The following is a 24,720-nucleotide window of genomic DNA, read 5'->3' as shown; positions in this document are numbered from 1 at the left end:
TACCAAGGGACAGATCAATCAGACAGAAAATAAGCAAAGAAATAACTGATCTGTATTACACCTGTGAACAAATGGACTTGGTAGACATATACAGAGTGTTCCATCCAACAACATCAGAATACACATTTTTCTCAGCAGCACATGGGTCAGTCTCTAAAATAGACCATACACTAGCTCTCAGAACATATTTAATTAATGCAAAAGAATTGAAAGTACCCCATGCGTGTTATGAGACCATAGTGCCATGAAACTAGAAATTAATGATAAAAGAAACTTCAAAAATCACACAAACACATGGAAATTGAATAATACACTCTTGAGCAATCAGTGGGTCATAGAGGAAGCTATAGAAGAAATTAAACAATACCTACAAGCAAATGAAAACACAAATACAAATACAACTTATCGGAATCGGTGGGATGCAATGAAAGCAGTGCTCAGAGAAAAATTTGTTGCACTGAGTTCCCCATTAGGAAAACAAAACAAATACAAATAAACAACCTGATGCTATACCTCAAACATTTAGAAAAAGAAGAGGCTGTCCTTTATAGGTGATCTCTCTTTTCTTTCTGACAGCTTTTAGTATTCTATTCTTATGTTGAATGTAAAATCAACATGGTACTGGAATAAAACAGATCTGAAGATCAATGCAATAGATTAGAAGATACAACCACAACTACCACCACACTCAACCACCTTATCTTTGATAAAGGGGCCAAACATGTTCACTGGAAGAATGACAGTCTCTTAAATAAATGGTGCTGAAAAATTGGCTCTCCATATGCTGAAAACTAAAACTAGACCCATGCCTATCATCATGTACTAAACTAAAATCTAGATAGATCAAAGATCTGAATATTAAAACAAAAACATTAAATCTGTTGGCAGACTAATTAGGTAAAAATCTTAAGACACAGGGGTAGAGAATTCATGAGCAGGAATCAAACCATATAGGAAATACTTCCCAGAACCAATAGCTGGGATCACATCTTGTTAAAAGGTTTATGCATGTCAAAAGAAATCTCTAGCATAGTGCAAAGAAAACCCACAAACTGGGAAAAAATATTAGTGAACTGTCTTTCAGACAAAGAACTTCTGTATGAAACATATAAAGAATTAAAAAAAATCAGACCCCCAAAATTAAAAGACCCAATCCAAAAATGGGCATCTGGGATGAACACACAGTTCTCAGATGAAGAAATACAAATGGCAAATAAATGCATAAGAATATGTTCATCATCATTACTCATTAGAGAAATGCAAATTAAAATCACACTGAGATTCCAACTCACTCCTGAAAGAATGGCCAGGATCAAGAAAACTACCAACAACAAATGCTGGAGAGGCTTTGGGGAAAAGAGAACTCTCTTGTACTGTTGGTGGGAATGTAGACTGGTGCAGCCATTGTGGAGGTCAGTCTGGAGATTTCTCAAAAATCTTGGATTGGAAGTCCCATTTGTTCCAACTATTCCACTTGTAGGCATATTCCCAGAAGAACTGAAGACATCATACCACAGTGATATATGTGCGCCCATGTTTATAGCAACACAGTTTGTAATAGCCTGATCTTTGAAATAACCTAAGTGTCTATCAACTGATGAATGGATGAAAAAACTGTGTTATTTTTATATAATGGAGTACAACTCAGGTATAAAGAATGATCACATTGAGATATTTATAAATAAATGGACACAACTTGAGACCATACTCATAAGTGAAATAAATCACACTCATATATATAAATATACTCTCCCTAGTGTAAGAAATAGTAAGAGTACATAGAGTTTTTAGTAATCATAATTCCCCATTACTTTGCTCTGAAGCCTTATAATGTCTACATTCATTTGTTGGAATGGTTTTATCCTAGTTTGTTTGATTTTATTATCTGTGATAGTATAAACAGCTATTTTAAGGAAAACAAGATATTAGAATAAATAGTGGTGATTTAGTATCATCTTACTCTGATGTCCTACTATGCTTTTGTTTTTCTGTTTCCTTTGGCTCTATCCTGTTATATCTTATTGGATATTATTATGAGTGATAGTATAAACAATTTTTCTATGGAAAATGAGATAATATAGTAACCATTGTCATTTTCTGCTATTTGGTTCTGAAAGTCCTGTAATGCTTTCATTCTCTTGAATGATTTTATACTGTTTTGTTATGTTTAATACTATCGTATATGAAGCTATGCTCAACTATTTCAAAGAAAGAGACATTATGGTAATTACTGTTAATTATGGGTTGTCCTGTAAAATGCTATGTTACTTGCATTGCTCTGAACTGTTCTGCTTTGTGATGTCCTCTTTTGTCTTAATTTCTTTAAAACAAAAAAAAAAAAAAAACAAAATGCCTTACCTTGTGCTAGAAACAGTTTGCAACTGTGCACAAATAAACTTTTTGTTGTCTCCATAAAAAGTATACATGATCAGACAGAACATTGTGATAAAAAATAATGACAAAAGAACTTTAGTACTTGCACAGCTGTCATCTATTAAGAAGAAAATTTTAAAAGTGTAAAAGGAACATTTAAAACATCTAAGTTAATGAAATTTTATTTAAACGAAAATGACAAATACCTGGGTCAAAAATTCACAGCACGTGAGACATGGACATAGAATGGTTAATATTGAGAGATAGTCAAATAAACTCATACTATGTAAAGATCTGGAATATTCTCTGGCATCTAGGCAAAGCACATGTAAAAGAATTAGGCAAGTTTTAAATTCCTCTACAGCCAAATTCCATGTCAAAGTATAATGCTATAATACTTAAGAAAACAAAAATAAGCAATAATTAAAATTCCAGTAATTGGGAGACCCTGGAAGGAGGATCCTGAGTTCAAGGATGATTTCAAGTACATAGTAAATTCGGTGGTTGCTTGGACTACATAATAAGAGCCTGTTTCAAGAAAACAAACATAAAAATACAGAACAAGCAAAAACAAAGTAAAACAAAAAATCCCTTAAAACTTCAAAAGACAGAAAATGTAAATATGTAACTCAATTTTCTATGCAGTTAAACTGCCCTTCAAGCATAATGATTATGTATAACTATTATGAATATGCAAAAACTAAAGAAATGTTGTTTTCATGAGTCATTTCTGGGACATTTCCAGAGGATAAACTGTTAGCCAAGAACTGAGTAGGAAAGTTTATCATAAGAAGCAGGAAACATCAAACATACAGTATTTCACTGTAGAATTAACACTACCACAAATTTGAGGATCAGAGCAATGAATCACACATCTCACATACTAACAGTGTAAGAGAACTACAAGGAACAAAAAGAAGAATCTTGAAGGAAGTGGGAAGTAGAACAGTTTCACTGACAGGTTCACTAAATATTAGTGAATGGCTATTATCTAAATCTGCCAGTATTAGGAGACTGGCACACTTAAGTACAGAAATATAAACATTATAAAAGGTATTATTAATTAAGAAGTAGGTGGTGAGGAAAAAAGAGATGTGTTAAATTTATCATTGCTCAGAGTAAGGAATTAGCTGGGTGTGGTGGTGCAGTCTGTAATTCCAGCACTCCAGGGGCTGAGGCAGGGGGAATCACTGTAAATTTGAGGCTAGAATAGTCAATTCAAGGTCAGCGTGAACTATATACTGAGACCCTATTTCAAAAAAGAAAAATAAACAAATAATTAATATAAACTATCTTAAAAAAATAAATGGAGAGCAGTTACATGTAATTAAATATAAAACATTTAAATATCAGAATAATCACTCAAAAGTATCTCTAAGATAAGGTAAACATATTTCTCATTTTAACATAAATGAACATAATTCAATTATCAAAAGAAACTTCAGAGTGAATCTAGTTAAACAAACAAAGTCCACCCCTCCCCGTGAGCTATGTGGTTGTAGGAAGCATCCAAAAACAGCACAAGTCAATAAAGCTGAAAATAAAAGGTGAGCAAGGGCACACTAAAGAAATGTAAAAACATTTTCCTCCTCTCTGCCATCCAAACAAATGAAACAAACAACAACAACAACAGCCCAAACAAACCGACAAACAAGAAATTAAGCAAAGTAACTAAACAAGCAAGAATCTTAATATTACAAGTGGTAATATTCAGGCTAAAACAAAGAATTAAATAAAATAAAGAAAGGCAACTTTATCCAGTAATATGCATCTCATGAGTCTAATAATTATGTTTATTTCTACGTCAAATAACATGACATCCAAATTCGTAGAGCACAAATTTGAAGAGATTGAATAAAAAGAAGAAATACAAATGGAAAGGAACTTCAGTTTACCTCTTACTATTTTTGATAGATCAAGTAAAACACAGAGAAGAACAAAGTAGTATGATTCAGAGGTACATAAGATGGATATAAACTCTGGCATACTCTGAGAAAATTCCATGTACCTAGAGAGTGGTTGAAAAAATTGACCAAGCCGTAGAGAAAAATTTCAAAATATTTTGGAAGTTTAAGTAGCACAGACATGTTCATTTTTCACAATACAATAAAAATAAAATTTGAACAAATTCAGATAGATAAAAGGATGCCTTCTAACTTGGAAATTAAAAGTAAAAAACTTTACCCAACTCTTCACAGAAGGATAACATAGAGCCAAAATTACACATTCTCTTAAAGTAATTAAAACACACCTAGATTATATGATACATAACATAGCCAAAGAATTGATCAAAAGAAAATTTTTAGTTTTAAATATTTATGTGAATGAAAAGAAGGGATAAAATAAATTAAAAATTAGTAAAGCAACAGCAAAATAAACCAAAGTGTAGGAAAGAGATTATTATAAATTTAAAAAAATCAATGAACTAGAAAACTGAAAATGAACAAATTAAAGCTACATCTAAAAGCTGGTGTATTGCAAAACAAGAATAAATTATAGTAGTGAATAATATAAACAAAGGAGAAAAATATTTGTTTCAGGATAAGAAACAGGATATCCAAACATATAATATGAGAAAACTATAGAGGACAATCACTACAAAATTACTGGGAAAATGTTACATTTATTTATGTTGTATCAAGCTTTATGTGAATAATTCTGAAAATTGTGTTTAAGCCAATCATTTTCTAGGAAATAAGATATATAACAGTGCTAATTTAAACAGAAGAAATAAACAAAAAATGCAATCAGCTTATTTAAATAGAGAAATTCAGTCAACTCAAATTTGGCATTAAAAATTTAGCCTAAATTATATGTAGTCACAGCTCAGTATTTGACTACTTTGGAACTCATGCAACTTGGTACTCACGACATTTTGAGATGGAAATTTTATCTCAGCACTTGTCTTGTGCTTGATAAGTAAGCTAAAATTTGTTGTGGATTGCCTCACGACTTGCTACTCTTCCCAGACAAAATGATTTGTTTGGTACTCATTGTTTTTGATGCTCATCATACCTCAGGGAGTTAGTTACACTTGAGTATCAAGGTATGAACATAATAAGTACAGTAAAGCTGTAGGCAGCTACTATTGAAGGATGACCATCCACAAGTCATTTTAGGGATCATGATTTCTATCTTGTTGATTTCTTTACTACTAGAACAGCTGATTGCTTTCCTCCAGCTTGCTGAAAATGGAAAGAACAGGACACCGTCTCTGAGCATCTTTTCTTTTCTTTACAGTGTTGAAGATTAACTCAGGGCTTCCTACATGCTAGTGGAGCACTCTACTGCTTGCTGGTATCCTCAGTTCCAAGACACACTCTTCGCAAATGCGTTGGCTTAGGGAGTGACACTGTATATCTGCTCAACTCCAACTGATAAAAGCAGTCATGTGATCACACGTAACCAGAGGGGTGACTGAAACTCGTGATCCCTAGTTGAGCAGCCCCTTTCTAGCAGCAACTTGGAACTGTTTTGGTGAACGTCTAACCAGCTTTGTTACTAATACTTGGTAACATAAGTATGGTTTCCATAATAAATTTATATATCTCTCAATGCAAGATTAATTATATTAATAACCTTAAAATATATCAGCAATCCTAACTCTGTTAAAGTGTTCAGGGCATTCATAACACTCATTTGACAAACATTTACTAGATGCTATCATTTGTGTTTAGTAAAAAAGAATGAATGGAGCTCCATTTTATGGACTATTTACACTCACACATACATGCGTGTACCTGTACCCATGCATGTGCACTTATCAAACATCCTTTCTCAACTGATGCAAGGCTGAAAAGGACTAATAACGCCTACAGCAGGAAAAATAAATAAGGGCATATTTATGAATCAGATTTCTGCTCTTAGTTCTATTGTGAAGCATAATTGTTTGTTACCATAAATAACAGCATATGCCTTGGTTGCAATTTTCAGCATGGAGAAATATTAACTGTCTACATCTTTTCTGGGAAATTCAAGCTTCCTGATTTATTTCTGAATAAATCTAACACAATATCATTTAATATCAGGCAGTGATTACTCAAATGGATACAGGATACTTTATTTCACCCAATAAATAGCAAATGTCAACAGAAGTAGCAGCATGGTGGCCCAAACTACTGTCTCTGTCACTTAAGAACTTCATGTAGGACAATCACATAAGATAAGCACATCTGAAAATTTCCAGTCCCTTTCTTTTCAGGATGGCTGATTGACCTCTTTTCCAGCTTTTTTTTTTTTATGTCCTTTACATTTACATATTAGTCCAAATTAGCCAATCCTTTCAAATTTTATTATGGAGTAAATAACCTGCAATAAGCAGGATACCAAAATAATGAAGAAACTAAAAGAACACTTAGTATTATTACTGATCAAATGTGTTAATTTTTCTCTTTTGCCATAAGTTTTTAGTTCAGGTTTTGTCCTTCACTATGGCGTATATGAAATACTGGTCTAAAGGACTAAGAGTATGGGGCTAATAGTTTTGGTACTCAATTTATAGTATCTAATCCTGACAACACAGGTCTTCCAGAAGTGGCATGTAAATATTGAATTTGTAATGGACACCTCTAGAAAAAAATATAAGAATCATTCTAAACACATGGTATTCTAGAGATTTTTCAATTTTTTTTTTTTTAATGGGAGATCTCAACAGAATCTAGTCTGACAACCTCCTCAGTGTCCTTGTTCTGGTGGGTGGCATCTTGGTCTGTGGATCTGGCCTCCTGTTAAAGAGTTAAAGTCATTGGCATGTTTGTCATACTCCTGCCTAACAGTCCCTTAAGCAAACCACAAATCTTCCTTGCTCTGGATGACAGTTAATGAACTGTAAAAGTCTCGCACCAATATTTCTACTTCATCTGCAAGCTCGAGGAAAGCAAGTTTGTTTTTCACCCTCGAAAAGGACCAACTGTGTTTCTTAGGCAGACAAGGATGATTTGTTCTTGTGAACCTCATTTTAGTTCAGAGGATATCTTTTGAGTTTGGGAATTTGACTGAGAAAAGCACAAGCTTCTAATTATTCTCAGGATGTTTTATGTGCCTGATACACTTTATTAGCCTGACTATATTGCAAGTGCTTCTGACTTGGTGACCTTGAGCAAGCCACTTCACCTCTTTGGGCCCATCTTCTTATCTATAAAATAAGGATTACAATACTTACTCTTATTACCTACAAAATTCCTTAGAAAATCAAATGATACATTGACTACTAAGTTTTCTTGAAGAACATTTTAAATTATGTGATTGTTATATTTAATCTCAAAAAATTTAAAGTCATATTCATCATTTTATATATGTATGTATGTGAAATTGTATATATAACATTTTTATATTTAGATGCATATATATTCTTATACTCAGATGTGGCTTATAAATATCATCTTAGTTGTAAGTTTCAGTAACTCATTTTCAGCTGCACAGGTTCTGTGAAGTGTGATCCTTTTGAAAACTAAGTAAAAGTGAAATGAAACATAATTGAACATGAGAAAGCAACTTATTAGAAGCAAGAGCAGACTTTTATCTACTTTTGAAGACCTACAATGTCTCCAATGGTTTGGTTTTGTCGGTTTTGTTCTTTACTGTTTTGTTCAATTGTATTATAACTAATGGTATAGGCAATTCTATTAGAGACAGCGGGAGGCATTATGGTAACCATTGATGATCATCTTGTATTATGTTTTCACATTATCTATTATGTCCACCCTTTTGACTTGACCGATTCTGTTCTGTTATGTCACATTTGGTTTTACTCTCTTCCAAAAAAGTAATAAGAACCGTGAGAGCAATGAAACCCAAAATGTGTAATAGTCATTGTACAAAAGAGAGGAAAAGAAAGTGCTCTAAACTATATAACTGCATGTATATTTAAGTGTATAAGATAGAATATGATATCACAGAGTTTTATTGGATCATTGAACAGAACTGTTTGCAGTATCATTGATGGAATGTCCACTTTACAAGCTTTAATTTTGTGACTTGAACAATTATTTCTAAGATGACAATATGTAATCCATTAACTAGTAATTTCCTACTGTTCATTTTTTTTCTGCAAATCTATATAACTTGTACCCTTTCTCTGCTTTTTTTCTTTTCTCCTTAAATAAAATTTAAAAAAAGCAAGAGCAACAACACAGTTTAAGAAGCATCTATTGCATATTCTAAGATAATTTAATGCATACCTCTAGTTACATTGTGTTTGTTTTAAATTTGAGTGAAGACCCTTCCTAAATTCTAATGTCTTTCTAAATTGTGACTTCAATTGAGGTATTTCTAATATTTACCAAAATTATGCCATTAGAAATGCTACTAGCTTACTCATTTCTTTTTATTCATCCTTCTGTGATTAAAAAAAATTCTTATCCACTTCATAGATGACACTCCCTCTTGTTTATGTATCTGAGATCAGGCAGTGTGATTGTCTGAAACAATCCAAGTGTTTAAGTTGATTTCTGATACATATTTTTCAGTTCCTGCTTTTTTTTTAAAGGAATGTATTAATTTCATTATGCAATGTACTGAAAAAAATCCCTGGTCTGCTTTAAAACAGATTCAGGCTCACTTGTATACTGAATAATTTGTTCAACATAGATTTTCCAGCTCTGATTTCCAGTCTAAATTATAACTTGCTATAGTAAAACATGGTTTACCACCAGACAACAGTCTGTGTAGCCACTGTAGAATCAAAATGAGCTACTTGATTGGCAGGATTGTCTATTTAAGTCAGTTGGTGTCTTTAAAATGTTGAGAGACCAGTGAGGCTTTTACTATTATCTCTTTCCTCTTTCAAAATTTATCCACTTCTTAAAAAAGTTAACTAAAATTCATATCATTCCAGATATGAATTGAGAGCATTCCAGATACAAAGATTTGCTTAGTTTTAGTTATTGTCCTTTGTTCCAGAATCTCACCCAGGATACCTCATAACATTAAGTCATTGTGTCTACTTACGCTTCTCTGGATTTGGCATTTTTTCCAGACTACCTTCATTTTAATAATATTAATATTTTGAGGAGTACTGCTTAGGTATTTTGAAGAGGCTATCCCGGAGTTTGTATTTGCTTGTTTATCCTGATTAGATAGGGTTGTAGGTTTTACAGTGGAAAAGCAAAGAAGAAATATAACAAGTTCAACTATAACATCCTTCAGTATCTTATCATGTCATATCAAGGGGACAATGCCACTTGTCAAAGGGGGGACCTTGACCACCTGGCCAATGTAACAATTGTCAAATTTCTCTACTGTAAACCCACTGTCTTCCTCCCCCGTCCGTTTCATACTTTATGGTTTAGAAGAAATTGACTACAGATAGTTCACACTTAAGGAGTAGAGAGCTATGTTCCACCTAACTGAGGTGAACCTTGTATTAATTACTAAAGATCTGTTTTAGTCACTCTCTCATCTCTGGAACACAATACCCAACACCTACAGTTTAAAGGAAGGGAGGCTTATTTTGGCTGAAAGTGCTTAGAGGATTTAGTTTCTGCTTTGGCTGGCTCCAAGGCAGAAAGAGCATAATGGAAGAGTTTGGTGGAAGACATTTTCTCAGATTATGGTGGCCAGGAAGCAGAGAGAAAAAGGAAGAGCTGGGAAGGGAGATATATCTTTCCAAGTCACATTCGCAGTGATCTACATCCAGCCAGGCTCTGCTGTCTAATAGAAATTCTGTTATGAATGCTTCAGTGGAAGAATGTACAAAAGACCCATCTGTGAATACACGAGGCTTTGGGGGGAGCATTCCAGATGCAAAATGTAACAATTCTTTGCAGATTTGTCCTACCTGAATTGTTCATTTATAAGATCATCTTTTTATATCAGTATGGACTCACAGGTATTTATTTTGTATTGGGGGTTACAAAGCACTATAACTTTATTTTGGTGCTCAAATTGTTCCAGCTTTGGCCCCTGGGAGCTCTTAGAATTGGCTTTTATTGACAGATCCCGTCGTTGCAGATCTTCCCTCCTTACTCCTCTTTCTACCTCTTCCACTTCTTGTGCTTCCTCACTTTCTGGGACTATCGAATGCTCCAGGGTCATCTTCTGTATTTCCTGGCCCTGGATTCTACCCGGTCTCCAAGCACAATTGTTTGTTTGTGGCCAAATGGAACCAAGCTCTCAGTGCTAGGTGTGATACTGAGGTGTTGTTTCTTTTATGCCCTCTTAGCTGACAAAGACAAGCCACCTGTATCTATATTAAACTAGCAATGAGTTAATTCTGCCATCTTCAACTCTAATCTATTATCACATGCATCACTGATGCCCTGTTTGCTTTCCTGTCACCTCCCACTCCAACAAGGAAACATGGCTCCCCCTCTCCACCTTTCACTTACTTAGTCAGTTCCTGTGTACACGACAACAATATTACATTAGAGTGCTCATATACAGTTTCTTTTGCCTTTGATCTTACAGTTTCTATTTATTTTCAAAGATGCTTACATCAGCCCCATTGCTCCATGCCTCTTTCATTGAAATTGCTTCCATATACTTGTATTATATTTCAATTTTTTTGAATTCTGTATCCCATACTGAGATTCCTCAAGTGCTTTAATGATATTTCAGCTTTTATTTTCATCTATTTATATGCTTTATTAACTATGTCCACTATCAAAATACTGGCAATTTGCTGGACATACGTTTCTTGAATTTGTTAATCCTTTGTGTCAAAAATTCAAGTTAATACTTCTTTACTTGAAATCAAGTACAGAACATGTTTTCTCTGTATTATGCTCTAACTTGTAGATAAGAGACTATAGTTTGAAGCATATTATTATTATTATTATTAAATCAGCAGCAATAAGAATATGATGCAACTGACATTAATGTGTTTATTATGTGTCACACTACATTCTAAATGGTTTGCATATATTAATTTCTCCCAGGGTACAACAACCCTGGGAGATAGTTCCCTATTTATGTCGTTTTTCACATGGAGGAAACTAAAGCAGAATGCATAAAGCAGAATGACTGAGATTATAAAATTAATAATAGTTAGAGCTAGGTTTGGAGCTCAGGCTACTTTCTCTGTCTGTCAAAGATGTTGGAAGAAAGGGGGACAAATTCTAGGCTGTTTCCAGTGACAACTCTTGGAAACCCCTTGTAGAACTGGCTAGTTACATGAATTGATATGGCTTTGATTGTAGGACCACACTACTCCGACTCTGATGGGTAAGTGACCTCTGTGACTATTGCCACCATTTCCAGTCACAAACACATGTGGCCTCGGCCACTAGCCCTGGCTGCAAAACATAAATTCAGTGTCTGCTGACTGCCTTGTTTCTAAATCACAGACCTATGCAAGCATATGGTAGGAGGAATCTCAGTCATAGGCTTGAACCTCAATATCCTAGGAGCCTGAGATTTATGTTTAGTGCATTAGGGCCATCGTATTGTCAGATGTGCTCCAAGGGGTATTTGTAAAGATTGAAGCAGCAAAACAAACAAACAAACAAACAACAACAACAACAACAAATAATGTCTTTAGTTCTTACAACAACCCTAGATAAGGCAACTGAACCACATTAAAAATAAGATAACATTTCCAAGGTCCCATAGCTATTAAGTGGAGAACACAAATTTTGAATCCACACAGTCTATTGTAAAAATGTAAGCTCTTAACCACTAGCAATACTGCCTCTTTAGAATTATTTTTTTCTGCATAGAAGGGTAGTGCAAAATGGTATGTGCATGGAAGATTTGGTAAATTCTTTGCCGTTTGGTTTCTTCTGGCAGTACATAGCTGTGCATTGCCTCTAAACTGATGTTCCCACAGATGCCGGCTCTCATACTTCACTGCAATTGCCTGATTCAAGAATTTGAACAGTGCCCCTGTGGATAGCAGGCAGATCTTGGAGCAGGGCTCTGGCAACTTCTTGGTCTCATTGGCTCTTGTTTCATAGCTCCTGTTGTTTTCTACTATGAAACACGTGTAATGTTCACAGTGCTTTATAACTGTCAAATGCTACCACTTATAATAATAATTTGAGGGGATCAGGGATAGTGTCTCCTTACTCCTTTTAATTGATGCTGTAGTGCTTGCATGTTTGCAAGTGGAAGGCCCTCATCACTCCCTAACAAATGAGAGAATAAAGAAACTGAATTCAGGAGCTCCCTTCATCAGGGGCCACAGCCTTCTACAGGCTCTAATTTGCCTGATTTTTGGCCAATTTTGAGTTACATCTTGGGAGAAAGGGTGAGGCTCCTGCAGAATCAGTAACTGGAGAAAGAGGTTAATAGATCTGTGAGATCTGCTATCCCTTAGGCCTCATGCTTTGAATTTGGCTGGAAATATGAGGTTACTGACTTGTCCCCATATGAATGATTCACCTTTCTGGCCACCCTCACCTTATTTTGCTGGCTTTTACCTACTGCTCCTTTGCAATGCCTTCTTCTCATCAGCTGCTGTGTGCCTGGGGAATACTAATCAATCTTCATATTGATCTCAGCGAAGCACAATCAGCAAAGAAACTGTGCTGACTACAAAGATCACAAATAGCATTAACAAACATCAGTGAGTTTTGGATTATCCTGTCCCAGATTGTCTGTGCCACTACCCACCCAAATTCTTCTCCCTCATATGAATAACCTACAAGTCCTTGGAAGTTTGAGTTGGGAGGAGGACAGGATGGTCTTTTATTGATTTCTAATGTAAGGCTTATTTTACAAGTATGTGCTTGTCTGACTCTGATTGCTCCTCCTTTTGCATTTCAACCTTTCCACTTCCTACAATTCTAGAGGAGGGTTCTTCAGGATTGATAAAGGTTGTGTACTCTTTCTTCTATAAACTCTGTATACCAAATTACAGTGGTATTTCTGTTTATGAACTTAATTTGTTTTACAATTTTGGGGAAGATGACTGTGATTATGTTTGTGTGACAAAGACACTATTGTCCTTCTTGTCACCCAATACATAGTTTACAAACAGAAGCATCATTTTATTAAATGTTAGTTTGTGAACACATATTTTTCCAAACAGCAGCACTCATGAACTGAGATACTACCATATGAGCTGAGTAGAAAAATATGGTCAACGTTTACATTTTTAAAAATACTTGTGATAGAAAATACATATTGCCATTAATCCTCCTCAAAATACTCCTCTTTGTTTCAAACACATGTCCTATCATTCTTGCCACTTTCTGAAACTGCTCTGGAATTCTTTCATGACTTTAGAATTGCTTTTGTGGCTTCCTTGATGACTTCAGTCAATTCAAAATTGTTGCTTTTAAAAATCATTGGGACTTTGTGGAAGATATAGAAGTCACAAGGTACCAGATCTGGTGAATGGAGTGGATAAAGACACACCAAAATTTTTTTGATGAGGCTTTGTAAACATAACCGTCAGCAGCATTCATGTGTGTTTGATCAGAACTCATAAAGGCACTAACAAAAGAGGACTTTCAGAAATGCCTTAGAAAGTTCCAATAATGATGTGATAAAAGAGTACTTGAAGCTAAAGGGAATATTTTCAGGGGGATTAATATTAATGTGTATTTTACTGTAATAAAGTTTTAACAATTTAAATATACACTGTATTATTTGATCAGCTCTTGCATATTCTGTGGTTAATTGTGTTGTGGCTCTCAAGTATTCACTTCTTCCCCATTGAAGGATTGTGCATACCTTGCAAGGGCAGTTTACATGCACCCTTTCTTGACCATGTGATATGCTTTGGCTAATAGGATGTGAGCAGGGGTGCTGTATGCCTTCTCTAAGCAAAACTTGAAGAGGCATCCTGGGTTCCACCAATTCTCCTGGTCTTTTTCCTCTTCCATAAATATTTATTGTCTCATATAGGGCCTGCTCCAGAAAGCAAGGTATAGGGAACAGGGCTTTATTATGTCTGACAACGGTATGTGTGAGCAAAAATGCTTGTTAGAAGCAACTGGAACCTGAGAATCTATATTATCAGTCAGTAAACGTGACAGATTATTCCCAAGTACAATTTGAAAACTATATTAGAGATGGTCAACAAACTGCAATCCTTCCCCCTCATGATGATTACTTCATTTAGTGAGGATCACTTAATATTAAATTATTTCCAAAATTTGTTTCTTCATTTTGTTCTTCTCCTGCTATGTGATAGTTCTCCAAACTTGAGCTCAGTTCCTTCTTGGACAGTCTCAGAAAAAACTGTTTAAGTGGATAAAAAGAACCCTTCCCAGGAAGTCAGGACACCCCATGGCTTCTACATTAATAAGCTCCATGTGATTTTTGGCAAGTTACAAAGCTTGACTTCTGTTCCAATGCTTCAGTTTTTAAAATGCAGCAGTTTAGATCAAATCACTTGAGGTTTGATTCATCTATATACTTCATAAAGTTAGGAGGATGGTACTCAGTAATGCTCTATTTTCCTGCTCACATTCAGAACCTATTGAAAGAAAGCCACGTACTCAGCAATTATATTGGTGAAGACCAAAATAGGTTTTATTGCTCTGAAACTCCTGCTAGAGGATATGGCAACCAATGGATGTGCAGATCCTCCTCTGAATTCCAGTGCAGCTTCCTAAATTGTCAGTTTTCTCTTACCATATGGCTCAAGCAGGAGGGAGTGTACACTCTGTCAGTGACAGAGGCTATGGTCAGGGCTTCACCTTCTGCTCCTAAACTTCCTAATGAAAAAGCTGCCACTCTTCCTTTACTGTCAGGGAATCACTGTCCTCAGAGACTCACTGTCTCCAACAGAGAGCGGGGAGAGTAACACTCTGTGGATGTCTCATCATTTGGAATATGTGTCCTGGCAGGAGGAAGTTTTCTCCAAGAGGATTGTTTGAAACTATGATTCAAAAACAGGGACAAACATGGTAGAAAAAGCTCATAGTTAGGAGAGATTTTCTCAAACCTAGATCCATTACTGACTTCTTCTGAAACCTCAGGCTGTCAAAGTATTTCTCTAGGCCTTAGGGTTTCCCTTATGAAATTACGGCACCTAACAACACATGCATTACCTGGTAGGTATGATTGTTCTGTGAAGCCAGTGAGCTGGTACATGTGAAAAAGCTTTGAAAGTAATGAATTTGAAAAGCATGTACTGTGGAACCATGGGAATAGGGATTGCATAATACTTCTAGCCCTAATTCTAGCTTTATTAGTAAAACCAAATTTGACTTGAAGCAGTGTTCTTATGGATACACAGCTCAGCAGTCTTTGTACTTCACTGTGATGGATTAATTAATGGTTAACTTGTAACACTCAGCTAAATTGAGTCAGTGTGGTCCTGGGTGTGGAAGGCCCATCTGAGGATTGTTGCCAACAGCATAAAGTGAGAACCGGGGGAGGTGACCCTATGCTGTTGAGTCTCCCGGTGAAGCTTGTCATGCTGATTTTCTTGATATGAACTCAGCTGTTCTCATTGTCAGAAGAGCTCAGTTTCTCACTGTTGATGAGGATGGCTGTTGTTCTCTTCTGGGGAGCTCTGATTCTCATCTTGAATGTTGTTTCCTGGCTCTGGCCCAGATCTTTCATCCCAGTGGTGAAGAATTTCTAGCTTCCATCACTGATCTTTGGGCCTTTCCAGTGCAGATCCTTGATATAGATTTGCATGAGACATTGTCATGAGTCCTAGACCTTCAGTTGGACTTGTGGAGAACATTGCCATGGGCTATAGGTCTTCAGCGGGACTTGTGTAGGATATTACTGTGGGATTCAGACCCTCATCTCAGTTCTTTTTGTGTCTCTAGTATGTGAACAGATTTCCTGTACTCTTTTGAATTTGACTCTTTGGGTGAATATTATAAAATAATCTTACAAATTATGTGTCTAGTTTTAAACTTATTCTCTTGAAGACTCAAACTACAATACTCACTGTCATAGTTATGTTTCTCGAGTCACACCAGAAAATCAGGAATTCCAGTTCCTCAAAAGTTGTTTCTTTTTCAAGCTTCCAGGCTGACCATGACTGAATCTACTATAGTCCCTTTACTGCAATGGACTGGAACATGCTGTACCTTCCCTCTCAGGAAAGTGGATGAGTGTGACCTTGCTTATACTTTTTCCTAAGGAAAACAAGCTTGATAGAATCTCTTGATTATTCTTGGTTCTGTCTTCACTCAGCATCTTATAAGGCTTTTGGCATTAAATTAATTTATTGTTTTCCAAAACACGTCTCTCAGATAAATTCCTCATGACATTCTCACACTCAAAAAAGTGTGTGTGCTTAAACTAGTTTGGGAATTGTTACACGTGCAGTCTCCCTTTTGTACAGTTTCATAGTCTATTAGTATATCAAAGACACTTAAATCTTCTGTAATGCTAAAGCAAAAAAGATTGTTTATTATTTAAGGTTATTTAATCCAGGAACACCAATATGTATTTAATATTCAAACACAGTTTTTCCTCCAAGAAACATCTGCTAAGTATCCTGGTTTCTTGGGATGAATGAATCTAATCTGTCTCACCTCCATTTCACCTCCATATGTGGAGGTTTGGGAACCAGTACTTAATCTTGGCTCTGTATTGACCCTGGCTAACTTTAAAAGCTCCTAATACGTAGGTTGCCTCAAAAAACAATTAAATCACTTTCTCCAGAGGTTTTACACAGATGTTGGTATTCTGTAAAGTTCTCCAGGTTCCAATACCAGGCCCAGGGTGAAAACCATTGTTTCAGAGGAAAGCACTTAGTTAATGCCATTGTACTGCCAAGTTACTGTGGGTTAGTCTTTCATGTAAGGACAGGAAAATTTCATAAGAAATAGGAGGAATGTGAAATGCCCATGTAAGCCAGTGGAAATGTCTAAGAAAACTAAACTAAGTTGCAAATATTCACACAGCACATAAACACACCTTCTAAGCATTTTACATATATTATCATGTAATTCAACAATAATAGGGCATAAGTATATTACTTAACATTTACAGATGGGTAAACTGAGGCATGGGATTTGGAAGTTAATCCTTTTAATGAAAAATCAGCCACCAAAAAAGTAGAGAAGATCCTGTTTAAACTTGAGTTGTCTTGCTTCTATATCCTCCCCAAATGCTGTATTCCCTTCCATAATCTTCTGGGTAGTAGCGCAGATGTCAGGCACTTTAAGAAAATACAAGTTGCATCTCAGGTGGGAAACCTAATATATGGTCCCCTAGCTGCTTCTCTTCATTTCTGTGAATTAGAAAGCACTGTCTTCCTCTTTCAGCCAGAGAAACCAGAAAATACAGTGACCAGAGCTCACCTGGAAAACTAGGTAGAAGACAAAAGGGACCGATACCTAGCAAGCGTCTGAAGCAGAACAATGTGTAAACTCCCTGGAATCAAGGGAGTGGATGGATTTGATTAATTTGAAAGGGAGAGGAGGAGCGGGTAAGGCAATGGATCAGTAAGGGCTGAAAAACAGTGGACTCCAGGAGGAAGACAGGAAGGTGAAATGCTGATACTCATGGAGGGATATGCTCCTGAACAGTGTAGCACATTTACTAAATTCTTTACAGTGAACCACTCACTTCACTGGGGATTGAACAAGTGTGGAAATATCTTGAGTGCAGAAGAGGTAGGCTCCAGAATCTTTTGGGGGAGCTTCATAGGACAAACTATTGGGCCTGAAAGGGAAGACAGTGCAGAAGCTCCTCTCCTCAGAGCAATGACTAGTGAAAGCATTGCATCACCTGGGTGGCTTGTTACTCACAGGTCCTTGCTTCCTACTCCAGAGTTTGAGTAAGGACAGAAAGTTGGCATTTCTACTCAGTTGCCATGGTAACCTCTATGCTGTTGGACTGAGAACCACTGAGCTTGGGGTGCCCCTTTGGAAGGATGAGGAAAAATCTGGCATTTGGGTTGCACTATGGAAAAAGCTGCTCTCAGTTCTGATCAATACGCTTCTGTGCCTTGCCTGGAGGGAGGCTTCCTCCCACTACCAATGCCTCCTGTTCCAAGGCTCCTGTGTTATACCTACCCTTACGGTCCCCATGCCATTCTGTGCAATAGAAAACTAAGCAGCAAAGATGTCTCCTTTCTTTATCATGCAATCTTTCCATTCCTACAAGGAAGTACAGGAAGGATCCTATCAGCAGGACCCAGACCTATGTCTCCCTAAAGACCTCATCCCTCCTGGGAGCTACTGGGACCAGCTCAAGGGAGTTCCCTGGCTGACTGCCCTTTTGTGTTGCAGTTCAGGAATCAGAAGCTCTTTCCAAGAGGAAATTGAGCTCCAATGCAGGGAATGTGATTAAATCCAATACTCCCTTCCATAGGCATGCCCCAGAAGTTCAGAAGGATTATGCAAATGAAGCCCCAAAGCCTGCTTTTAGCATCTCAGCACTCCTCCAGGCAAGTATGTAAATGAGCCCCCGAAAGTGACCCCCAGCTTGCAAAAATAAAATTTAAAGTTATCTTCACGTATTCTGTGTTGCTTTTCTCTGCTTCCCTTCCCATCTCAGTTTACTCAGCTGGAAAACACGTGCTTGGTTTTATATACCAAGTGACTCTAATGCTGTTGCTCACTTAAGCAGCTGCTAGTTAAGAATCATGTTACATTATTGTTCCTTATACTGTGTTATACACAAAAAAACATGTGTCAGTGGGGCTTGGGGGCAGGCAGGAGGCCTGAAGGGGGTGGTCTTGAATGGGAGAGGCAAAATGGAAAATCTTCAGCCTTCCTGATCATAGAATTTCTAATTTGTAGTTTATGGTTTATTATATTCCACCTTTCAGGTGCAATTTAGTGCAGACAACCTGAGATTAAGACAAAGAAAGAAATAACTGAAGGGCGTGTATCCTTTGCCTTCTCTGGTGTGGGATTACTGACTTGTGCCAGTCTTCTGTCAGCCTTCAGATGTTTAGGAATAAGGGAGAAGGTGCAGCACATGATGCCGGGCTGATTTACATATTTGCTGCCACATCTCAATTGTTTAAGTGCTTCACACAGAGGAGCAGGTGTTCGTTTCCATCAGTATTCTTGCTCCTGCAGATGCACAAGAAAATAAAATAATATACAGAAAGAGGCCAACTATCTACTCAACACTCTAATAGGCACTTTACATACAAATCCCATGCAATTTTTAAAAATACTATTGCTAATGAAGATATTCCTAGCTTCCCTTTCTATCGGGAGAATCAGAGATTTAGAGAGACTGGGAAACAGTGTCAGGCAGTGAACTGCAGAACAGGGATCTAAATTATAACCTTTGGGCTTTGCTGCTGCCCTTTTCCAGGTTCCTCAATCTGCTTTTATCTTCCTAGTTGGTTTCAGCTTCTTTAAGCTGTCCTGGCATCACCCAGAATTTCCCAAATTCCATTTCTTGTGCACTGCCTCTTTTTGTTCTCTTTGAGGTTGTCTTATACAGCTTAGCCTATCCTAAAAGAGGTGTCTCATATTACTGGTGGAAAAAAGCAGTATGAAGAAAGCCCTGTAGAATAAGTCATGGAAGAGTAGAGGAGGGAGGAAGAATGCAAATCATCTTGGAAGAACAAACTGTTCTGCCAAGAGATAGGAAGGAATAGAAGAAGTTGGAATAAATTCAGATGAATTTTCTGGGAAATGTGAAGAAAGAAACTGGAACAGTCCAATGTCTCATGGCTTCTGCTTTCTTTAGGTAATTAGAGGCACTACTTCCTGTGATCTCTAGCCATAGGCATTGTTTTATTTGAATATCTGAATATTGTCTGCACCAGCATTTTGAGCTCACTGTATGTTTGAAAGCTCCTTGCCATGCATCATGGAAGGGAGAACCTGGCTGAGATTTCTGAACCTTGCTGTCTACTGTTCTATGTATTACATTTTCTGAGGAAGGTCATTCTGCTTCCCTAAGGGAATCTACAAAGACTTGCAAAAGTCTTATTTAAAAAAAAAAAAAAAACATAGTATCTTATAAGCTCAGTAACTACTATCAAGAAGAGAGGCAGGCAGTATGACCAGATTATTAATGACTCATGTCTTAAGAACTAACTAAAAAACATCAGGCTTTTAGAATTAAAATAATTTTCTAAAATGCACTAAATAGTTTATTTTCTTATGTTTAGGCAGACACTAAATGTAAGTGGATATTTTCTTGATTCATTTACAGATCCAAATCTTCTGGTGTCCATTAAAAATCATCAGATGGTACTAGAGACGTTCTGGGGTAGTGAAGGTTCAGGGCTGCTGAGTCTTCCATGCATGGCATGAAGAATCATTTGGCTTTTGTTTCAGTGTTTTTTGTTTGTTTGCTGTTGTAAGTTTTGTTTCTTCTTGTTGAAACTGTTCTATGCAGTATGCAGCACAATTAATAGTAGTACATATTGTTGTGAAGTTCAGTGACAAAAAGTTTTGCTATAATAAGTAGTAGCTTCCTTAAAATTGGTCATGGGTTTTATTATCTTTCTTTTCTTGAAGGAGGTTACAGCCACAGATACAATTTGAGAAATGTTTACAGGATATGCTTGGTGACTGGGTTACCTCTTAATTTTGCTTTTATTCTCAGTACTAACAAGTGGAGATTGTCATTTTATTCATAGGATACTAGGGCTTCATGCCAGTAATTGATTTTGTCATCAGTCCTTCTAGTAGCACTCTAAATTAACATTCCCACAATGGACTTAATTGAAATTTAATAAGGCAGTTAATGTATTATAAGTGAAAACAACATGATCCTAAAAAACATATTTACTGAAGATTAGCCACCATGGAGATACAAATCTATCATGTAGAAACCCAAATAAGTGTTTTTAGAATATTAAATCATATGTAAACAGTGTGTGTCACTTCAAGTACATTTAGATTTTCAACTTCATTTGTTATTCTCTCTTGTAAGTAAATATAATTGTTTACTATAAATAAATTCATTTTGCCTTGTCAACTGTTTCAGCCAAGTTCAAATTAGAGAAAAAATTCTAGTTAAAAAAAATCCTAGTTTTGATGTAAAGCAGACTTTTACTGGGATAGAATATAAGAATATGTATTTCTGACAAGTTTCTGGGTGATGCTGCTGGTCTGTGGTCTACACTTGGAAAAGCACTGATGGTCTTAACATGAAAGACACACTTTGATTTTCTCTGTTGTTCTTTAATCTTAGGTCTTAGCTAAAATTTGCAGTAATAAGTTAGAAATGATCACATACAATTGTTATGGTCTCTATTGAGAGGTGTAGGTTATTTATCTTGCCTTTCATTCTGGATTAGTTCTGTGATGGCTTACCTAGTAGAATACAGAGGAAGTGATGCTTTTCTGTGACAGGTAGCTTATAGGTCCGCCATCTTGGCCTCAGCTGCTATGCTGCAGGTAAGCCCAAGTAGAGAGGTTGACATGAACAAAAGCTAAGGCAACGACCAGAAGCTTGGCTAAGCTTCCTATCAACTACCAGCCTTCCACTGTACCATGCTGGAAGCTGAGCTTCCCCAGCACACACAAGTGGAGCACACTGCCATTACTGCTGAGCACTGCCTGAACAGCTACAAGAATAAATAATACTGCTCTTGTTTTAAAATGGTCTTGAGTAGTTTATTTTACAATGAAAAGCAACCAAAATTTACTTGCCTTAAAGTCTTTTGAAATAAGTCAGACATAGATTTTGCATTTCTCTTTCAAGAGCATGTGCTGTTATATCAAAAGAAAAATGTCAGCCAGGAAGTCATGAATGGGCAAAGGTTTATTTTAGAATATTATTTTTCCAGTCCCCACAGGAAGAGTTTGATTTTATGTGAGCAAAATAAATTACTGTCAACAAAGGCATCTTTTCAGAGTGTTTGTCAGAAATATTTATTTTTACCCCTTAATATATAATCCCATGAAGTAAATGATACTTGTATTTCCATAATTGTAACTTAACTCTTTTGCCTCCAAAAATGAGACTTTACTGTTAAAATGTTGTCAAAATGAATGACTTAATACCTTAATGCTCAGTGCCCATTTGCAGTTAACATCTGACCTGTGTGCTCTCTGGAGTGAGCATGTCATTTGTTCACAGTGTACAGACTGTTCTTCTGTCACCACAATAGGAAATCTTTTGTGTATTTATATGGAAATTTTGCTTTGTTAGTAAAGAAGCAAAGTCACTGTTCCTATACCTGTAGCAGAGCCCATTTCAGGAAGAAGCAGTGAAGTTGATTTACTCATGGGCTCAAGGTCATATCTGAAAGATTTACATTATGGATCATGAAACATACTCAGGACTATGGGGTTCAGCTTTGTGCTACAGCACAGGTGAGGCTCTGTGTTCAGTTCTCAAGCACTGAACAACCTCTACCCCTGAAAGGTGCACTCAACATTTAAAATGTTTACCTGGAAGTACTATGCTTAGCGTTTATGTGAGCACAGTATAGAGTTTGATACTTAGGATTTCTTCAAATAGTCTATGTCAGTTGCAATGTGACCCTAGATGCCCAGTTAAGAAAATAATATATTAATATGCTTTTAAAAATATTCCTATTGTGTTTTCAGCACAGTCAACAGAAAAAAAGCAGCATTCTTATAATAAGGGATGCTGAGTTAAAAAAACATTGCTCATAATATCTATCCTAAACTGGACTGTATGCTGTGCACTATAAGGGGGTAAAAGGTGAACTCTGGTTGGTGTGATAAAAGCAGAACCAAAATGACTTCAATCTTAGGCAATTGGCTGCATCAGAGAAGCACAAAGTATTTCAAGTGGTTTCAGAGAAAAACTGATAAAATCTAATTGGAGAAATAGAAGTCTTCTTAAAGAATTCAGTGCAACAAGAAGAGTACATTTGTATCCCATAAACCAGTGTTATGTGGATTATCATGTTTGGCTTGTGCAGCATATAAGGTAGCAATTCTCCAACTGTGTTCCATAGAAAAGCAAAATTTCAGGTCCCATTTCAGATTTATTGCAACAGAACTCTGCGAATGAGATTACCCAGTAGACTGGGTTGCAGCAGTTTCTTCCCTGGATTGTGACATATATTAAATTTGAGAAATACTAATGGAGGGTAAATGGTGTTCTTTCAGTTTTACACAGGGTAAGAATAGGAAATATTAAAGTTAGAGCTTACCAAGCATCTAAAATAACTCGAGGAAGTCAAATTCTAAATCCAGGTTAGTGTCAGTTCAATGTGTAACTTGCCTTTGAGTTGCATCTTGAAGAACGGGCCGGCTCATCACAGGCAAAGTTGATTATGAGGTGCCAGGGCCGAGGCTGGAGCAATTTCAGTGAGATGGAAAATCATCTTTGAGATTTTTAAAAGCTACATTTGAGGAGACTTTTAATTTTAGATTTTTCCTCATATATATATTGGAGGATGTTTATTTGTTTGTTTCTTACTGTATGAATGCAGACTTCACAAAATCCCGCTGTAGCTCTTTCTGTTGTATGTGAGTTGGAGTTCATTTCCTCCACAAGTTAAGGGCCTCTCCTTTTCTCCTTTCGCCTCCCTTTCCTCCTCTTTTCTCTTTCCTTTCCTCCCTTCCTCCTCTTTTTTTCTGAGCAGAATCCCATTGTATGAGTGTAGCCCAATTTATTCACGAATGTTTGGCTATTTGGTTGTTTCAATTTGGTCAATTATAAATAAAATATTTTTGTAAAATTTTGCGTGAATATAAGTCATTATCATTCATGTGAATACCTAGGAGTGAGATTATTGGGACATATGGTATATGTATACTGAATTTCATAAGAAACTTTCAGTTTTTAAAAGTGTTTGTACTACTTTATATTTCTGTCAGCAACACAAATTCTTGAAGCTATTTCCTTATCATTATTTGGCATTGTCTTTCATTTTTTCTAAGCTTTAGCTATTCTAATACAGGTATGATAATGTTTCACTGTGATTTTAATCCACGTTCTTTTTTATTAATGTTGTTGTGCATCTTTCCATGTTCTTACTTGCCATTTGTATATTTTTTGTGGAGGGGTTAAGCAACTCTGTGCTTACTTTTTATTGAGCTGTTTGTGTGTTTACCATTGAGTACTGCAAGATTTGATACATATTTTTAAAGATATGTTTTGCAAAGAATCTTTGCAGAAGTTTAAGGATTTAGCATGAAGTTCTTCCTTTTCTCTGTGACATGATGAAAACTTACTATCTTATCTTGAGCTTCTGTACTATTGCATCATCTGGTCCATGCCCACATCATGATATGATCTCCAAAAGCCAGCTCTCTCCATGTGATCTCTTAAGAGGGAATTTGCATTCGGGTTAAAGCCAAGCACACAAAAGATGCAGAAATGTTATATAAAATCATTGCAAGATGCTGGGGAAAGAGAAAGACTCAAAATAAAGGGATAAGCTACATGCTCCTGGGCATGTTAATAAGCGATTTAACATCAGCAGTGTGGGGCTCACCTCATATGTTATAAATATCACGGGTCACTGGTACACAATTTAGGATGTTAGCTTTAATGTTTGTATCTTAAATTGTATCATTTTATTCATTTATAAATATACTGATAACTAAGTAGGTTTAAGCAATGAGCAATGGCTTCCTT

This window comes from Cavia porcellus, unplaced genomic scaffold (genome assembly GCF_034190915.1).
Source record: "Cavia porcellus strain 051 isolate PalLab524CR breed Dunkin Hartley unplaced genomic scaffold, mCavPor4.1 scaffold_20, whole genome shotgun sequence".
NCBI classification, from domain to species: domain Eukaryota; kingdom Metazoa; phylum Chordata; class Mammalia; order Rodentia; family Caviidae; genus Cavia; species Cavia porcellus.
The sequence above is the reverse complement of the archived record's forward strand: the minus strand, read 5'-3'. Positions refer to the sequence as shown.